Source organism: Lactuca virosa, chromosome 9, assembly GCF_052849685.1.
Source record: "Lactuca virosa cultivar CGN04683 chromosome 9, Lactuca_virosa_CGN04683_v6, whole genome shotgun sequence".
Lineage (NCBI taxonomy): Eukaryota > Viridiplantae > Streptophyta > Magnoliopsida > Asterales > Asteraceae > Lactuca > Lactuca virosa.
In genome coordinates, this window is record NC_136434.1 from 95,023,770 (window position 1) to 95,030,399 (window position 6,630).

The window sequence follows — 6,630 nt, forward strand, 5'->3', positions numbered from 1 at the left end:
ATCAAACCCAAAAATACACCAGAGTCCTTAGCCTACTCCAACAACATGCTCAATACCTGGGGACAGACCTGTTGATTGCTATAGCATAGCAGCATACTCAATACTCGCACATAGATCTACAAACACATACAAAGTCTTCAGTATGACTGGACCGCCTCACCAGGCCTTCAGTCTATCTGGACCAATCTCAGAACCTTCAGCATGTCTGGATCGCCCCTCTGGGCCTTCAGCATGTCTGGACCGTTCTAAACTGTTGAGTATCTCCTTGGACCACCCCTCCTGGTGATCCTTCCCATGGAAACTGTTCTCACCCACTTTGGGTTTCGAACTCCTGATCCATTTCGTGGACTCAAACTCCGGCCTAACCCTAGGCCTCATGTCGATCGTCCACCCTCTCGGAAATCTATGGTCTGCCACATACGCTGAATATCCTGCGCATCCATGCTGAATGCACTGCTGAGCCCTGGCAGCTAGCAAAACCCTCAATCTATCAATCCAAAAACCCTCAGAGTCGAGCACACCCTCGACCGAATACTCGAACTGAACTCAATTCCTGACTAGAACTCTAACCTGGTTCCCCAACTTCTACTATCAAGCACCAAGAAGACGTGTTTCTAATGCTGGGAAGTTTTTCCGAACCCCCAATCAACACATCCCTCAAACCAAGCAGCCACTAGGGCCTCCATTCTCCCCGTCGGGTTGTGAAACTTATCCCCGTTTCAAAACCTCTCCCGCTCTGCATCCTGGGGTAACTCTCCCCCACTTAGATTCGAATAAGCCTTCATAATACATGAAGATTGGAGGATTCCCAATCCTTCTCACTTCCCAACGATCGACCCGATGACAACCAATTCTTTCCCGCCAGTGATCCAACCCTAGTCAATCCCAGTTGATCACATACTTCTTAAGAACCAGATGAACACTTCATGAACCCCAGTGAACCGACAGTCACTAATGCTTGAATGACCTCACACTCAAGTCCTGAAGACCACAAGATAGATGCTCCAACTAATACCTCAGTAACGAGCTACTTCTCGTGGCACTTTAGTCCGTCAATCACTAACGGTTGCTAACCACTGAATCCTGAAAATGCTGAATACCCCTTCTGTGGGACCCTATCTGCAGACCTCCCACATAATACCCCTTTTCCAAAGGTGTTCCAAACAAGCTTCCCGCTCTCGGGGTCTAGAAATCATTCTCATCAGGGTTTGCACCCTGACTCACTTACCAGCTCAAATGCCCACAGCTGAACTGCAGCAGCTGAAACAACCTCCGCCCTAAACCGGGCTACAACTACTCCCAAGACATAGTCTTTAATCCCAAAAGTGAAATAGATCGCACAATCAATCCTTACCGTCCGATACAAGAGATCCAAGTCAAACCGGACCTCAAAAATACTTATGCCACGTCGACCCACCTGCGCTCACCGGCGTTGAAATAATGTTGCCTATTCCCGCAACCAAGTGACCCCGAGCTGGAATACAACCTAATCCTGGGGTCACAAGCCTGCTCACTCCTTCGAGCTCGAAAAACTGAGAGGGCACAATCCTTGCCCTACAAAACGACAATCCAATCCATCAATTAACCATTCCACTTCCAGCTGCAAAACCTCAGCTGGACATAATCATCACTCCTTTCCGGAGTTCCCACGACTCATATTCTGGCTTCGAGCAAACCCCCGAGTCTAAAATCTAGAAACTCACGTGCTAGCCTCTCCCGCTCAACCCGCGGAAATATAACGAGCACAAATCATCTTCCTGATCCCAAATAACAGCAGCCCTCTGCTCATCAGAATATGTACCAGCAACAAGTTACTATACTGGAAAGCTCGAACAGCTCCTTCCCCTGTCGTCGTTACAACTGCTAAAGCTGCCGCGACAACTGTCTCGGCAATGGCTGCATAGCGCTCGTCGAAATACTCAACCATGGCGGTCTTAATAGACCCGACATCTCCGGAAACTGCCCCTGGACAATCTTGATCACCTCCTCCCGGATGATCTCACTAACACGCTCCCCTGAAAATGCTGGCTTATCATGGCTGCCCGCTCCCGATCCTAACCTGGATCCTGTCTCAAGACGTCTCGTAACCACCATTCTAGTAAAACACCAGAAGGATCACTGATAACTCATATAATGACAGGGAACCAACTCCCAACCCAACCCTAAGGGTTGTGACTTCCTTGCTACGCGTATGGGTCCTATGCTTTCAGTAGTACGGGCCCATACTACCTTCCACACCTACCCATATTTGTCTCAAGTATTACCACAACGCCCTATCAATATACATAATCATAGCGAGCGCTCAATCCTCACTCCTAGAGGAATGCTAAATATCTCGTAACTGACCTACCGGTCCCACGCAATCCACTCATCCATGAAACTTCCACTAACCCTGCAGCACTAGTGTATGCTAGCCATACATAACGTTGGACCCTATAAACTTTCGAATATCTGATCCTACCCTAAGCCCTAATCTATAAGAACATAACATAAGGCCAAATCAAACATTCTCGGGCTATAAGATCTTAATTATCTACAACCGCGATACATAAACAAGTAACTACAGTAATGATGTCAATCTCATATAAATAAAACCCTAGGCTAGCAGGCATCATGTAATCAGGCAATTCTATCATGCAATTCCTGAAGATCCCTAGCCTAGTACTAGCATGTTGTTCTATCATATCACATAATCAAATAATCGTATGGTATTTTGGGGTCTACTTACTGGCTCTGGCTGATCGTACACTTCACATCCTCTTTTACTTATTTTGAAAACCATTTAAAATCAGTTTGAAAATCCTTCCTTGATTTGAGACTAGATTCACACGAGTGTTCCTCCAATTCACTCAAACCAAGGCTCTGATACCAACTTGTAACAGCCATAAAATTCGAGCCAATTTAAACTTTAAAATCATTTAAAAACTACTCAATTATTACAATTTGTTTTCAAAATAGTTTAAACATCAGAGTTCCCAGAAATCATAATCATCAATCGAGGAAGTGTACGGTCACGCCTTCGCCTTCCCGCGGCCATCCGCTGAACCTGAAACAATAAACTGAAACTGTAAGCCCGAAAGCTTAGTGAGTTACCCCCAAAATACCCATACACACAACAATACACATACAATAACAAACAAAATACTATGGGTCCAATCATCCATCAGGTTGGAATACCCCAGACCCTCAACCATTGGGTTGGAATGCCAACATACTTATACACTTCACATAACAATATACAAATAACAGCATGTACTGGGTCCATAAATTTACAGACTGGATTACCCCTGGGCCCACACTGTGAGTCTGGATTGCCTTCCGTGCCCACAGCTCACATCTGGATTGCCACCGAGCCCACAGTACGAGTCTCCCTCAGCTCGTATCTGGAATGCTCCCGGGTTTGTTGGTTACCGCACGGAGCAGTTTCTCCTCAACCCATCCCACATAATATGTCGACATATAACACAAATAATGCACATACAGATAATCATATGATACTATAGGTAGTCCTACAGATCTACCTAACTGGCATAACAACTAGCATGCAGACAGTCAGACCAACTATAGGTCACTAAGCATAACCACATCCAATCTACCAGGATACCGATCCAACAGATCATACTAGCATATAACCATCCTATCTACCAGGATACCGAACTAACATATCACAACAGTAATAATCTCAATAACAAAACAAAGGGCCGACCTTGGTGCCTTAGACCTTTGAGTACAGTGAGGATAACTCACCTCACACGTAGCTCGAAAGATAGCGTCAAAATCCTCCAAATGTAACTCCAACTCCCACACCTATAATCACCAATGTCATTTGCTATAAATATCCAATTTACCAAAATACCCTCAGAAGTCAACTGGTCAACCCTTGGTCAAAGTCAAAGTCAACTGCCAAGGTCAACAGTCCATATTAACCTCAACTCGTCGGGTACCCTCAGCTACTCGTCGAGTTCCTTGCATAATTTGCCAACTCGTCGAGTCACTCGTCTGACACGCCAAGCCCAAGGCAATATTCATCAGACTCACCGAGTCACTCTACTGACTCGTCGAGTCTACGACAATCTTCATCGGACTCGCCGAGTCGACCATGCCACTCGCCGAGTCCCTTCGGTCCTTCATCCATACAGATGCTTTTTAAGCCATGCTAAGGCTCCATACTGCAGATCCAACTTCCCAAGGCATGCTTATCACGTAAAGTTGCAAACTTTACGTGCATGCAAGTCTCTAATGACTCATAATTCCAAATCCAAACTTGAAATGGGGTCTAACTCAAATGGAAAGTTTCATACATGACAAGGTTAGAAACTTTATGAACCTAGATCCCAAGGAGGGTTCGGATCTGAAGTTGAAACTTCAGATCCAGCTCATAGTAGGCAGTGGTAGAAGTGTTGTAAGACTGCGGGGTGGCCCGTAGCATTCACCTGGTCAATGAGCACTTGTGAGGGTGTTGTGAATCTACAATTTGGCTCATAGCATTCTTTAGGTAGAGTTAGACCATGGCAAGATGGGTTGTGAGATTGTGAGAGGGACACAACATTCATGGGGTTGAGGAAGGTTGTAGGCCGATTTGGGGTCGATCGTGATGTAAGACTACAGCTGGGCTAGTAGCATTCACTTAGAGCGAAGTGGACTATCTATCATTCATGTGGTAATTGGTTATGTTGTTCTGGTTGGAACATGAATGTTTTTGGATCCATATTTGCAAACAAGCTAGGATAGCTTTTGCCATACATACTTTTGGTCGGAGTCTCGTGGTCCGTTCGCGTGGGAGGCTATCAGCCTTAGCAACCGAATGGAAACCCAGTGTTTCGGTTAAATGGTAGGTAAGTATGAGGTCAGGGAGATCTCGGTTTGATTGAAAATGTGATTGTTGGTCAGCAAGATGAGACGTAGATGTTAGTATGGTACCAATGTTGAGACTCGTGTTGGGATTGGCCTTTGTTCTCAATGAAAGGTTCCAGCAGCGATGAATGGCCAGGGATTCTGTTTTCTAATTATCAGCAAGATAAGTCAGGGTCGGAAAGGGTTCGTTTAGTTCGTATTGCGGAGTGAAGTCATATTGGTTGTATTTCGGAATGACTTTGTATGTCTGGGAGTCAGACATGGTATCGGATTTCCGGATTTCAATCAGAGTAGTGATAGTTATTCTTACTTGGTTAAAGTTAGTGGATCAAGGATTCGTTATTCGTCAGGATATGTGAGTTCTACTAATATTGGTTCTGATTGTAGTATTGGGAGGCAATCGTCTGTATGAGTCGACTTCTTAGTTCGAATCGGGATCCTGGAAGGATTGTCCGAATCATATGGGGGAGCCTGGAAGTAGTAGGGAGTAATTTTAAGGACAAAATCTAATTTAAGTAGGGGAGAGTTGTAACATCCGCTTTCTAGGTATTTTCATTTTCAGCTTAAAATATCAAAATCTTGCAAAATTGATCCTTATGCGGGGCATGCACTATGTGTAAGCTGGGTGTAACTCATTAAAGATGGTGGGGACTTCATTGAGTACGATGGGCATATATAAGGAGTATGTAGGGCGTACTCATGTTGATTCGAAAACCCTAAGTTTTTAGGGTTGAGACCCTATTTAAACACCTTAAGTCTCTTGAGGCCTCTTCATGTTCAGCCTCCACTCTCCCCAAAGCAGTCATTTTGAAACCCTATCTACTTTGTGATCATCTTGAGAATTTTGAGTGAGTTTTTTGTGTTTAGTGAAGAAGGAATCCATTAAATAAACATTGGTGGGCTTGGAGCTTCAAGATTAAGAACTTCCATCCCATTTGCAAGCCTCATAAGGTATAAATCTTGAACCTTTATGATTCCTTGGTTTAGATCTAGGTTAGCTTAGATTTTTACATGCTTTTGGTCCCATGTTTTTGGTTCTTGTGAGTAAAAGCTACTTTAGAGCTTTGTAATTGTCATATCTTGTCATTTCTGAGGATTTTAAATCATAAAAATGGGATCTTGAGGGTTGCTTTTCAGCCAGGCAAGGGATTGGAATCATTAGAGAATGTTAAGTATCTAGGGTTTAGTTTTGACTCTATTAACCCTTGCAAAGTCATAAAGTCAGGAACTTTATGATTTTAGATGTCCATTAGAGTCAGATATGGGTGTTGTCTGTGTGGTCTTAAGCTATTAAGAGCTTAATAAGGATTTTGCAAATTTGTTCGGTTACGTGGGGCATAACCCCTGAGTACGCAACACATAACGGGGCTTTTCTCATTTTCTGTGGAAGCTTGGTACGCATGGAATAGAGAACGAGTACGCATGGCGTACTCCCAGAAGTGGAATTGGGTCATTTTTGGGCTTTGGATCATGTTTGGTGGGACTAGCTTGGAAATGCTAGAATGGTATTTTACTTGGCCTAGAGAGAGTATGCAATAGACATTTGATTATGATTATTACCCTAATTCTTAATTAGGGTTGGTTTTGATATGTTTAGTGTGAGGAAGTTTTGGTAGCAACAACGTGTGTAAGATTCAGTTATCTTCATATTGAGGTGAGTCTCCTCATTGTACTTGTGGGTCGAAGGAACCAATGACAGGCTACTGGATTATGATATGTAGAAGACCAGGTGGTGGCCCCTGGCAAATTCATGTAAAACCTAGAAGTGGCTCTCGG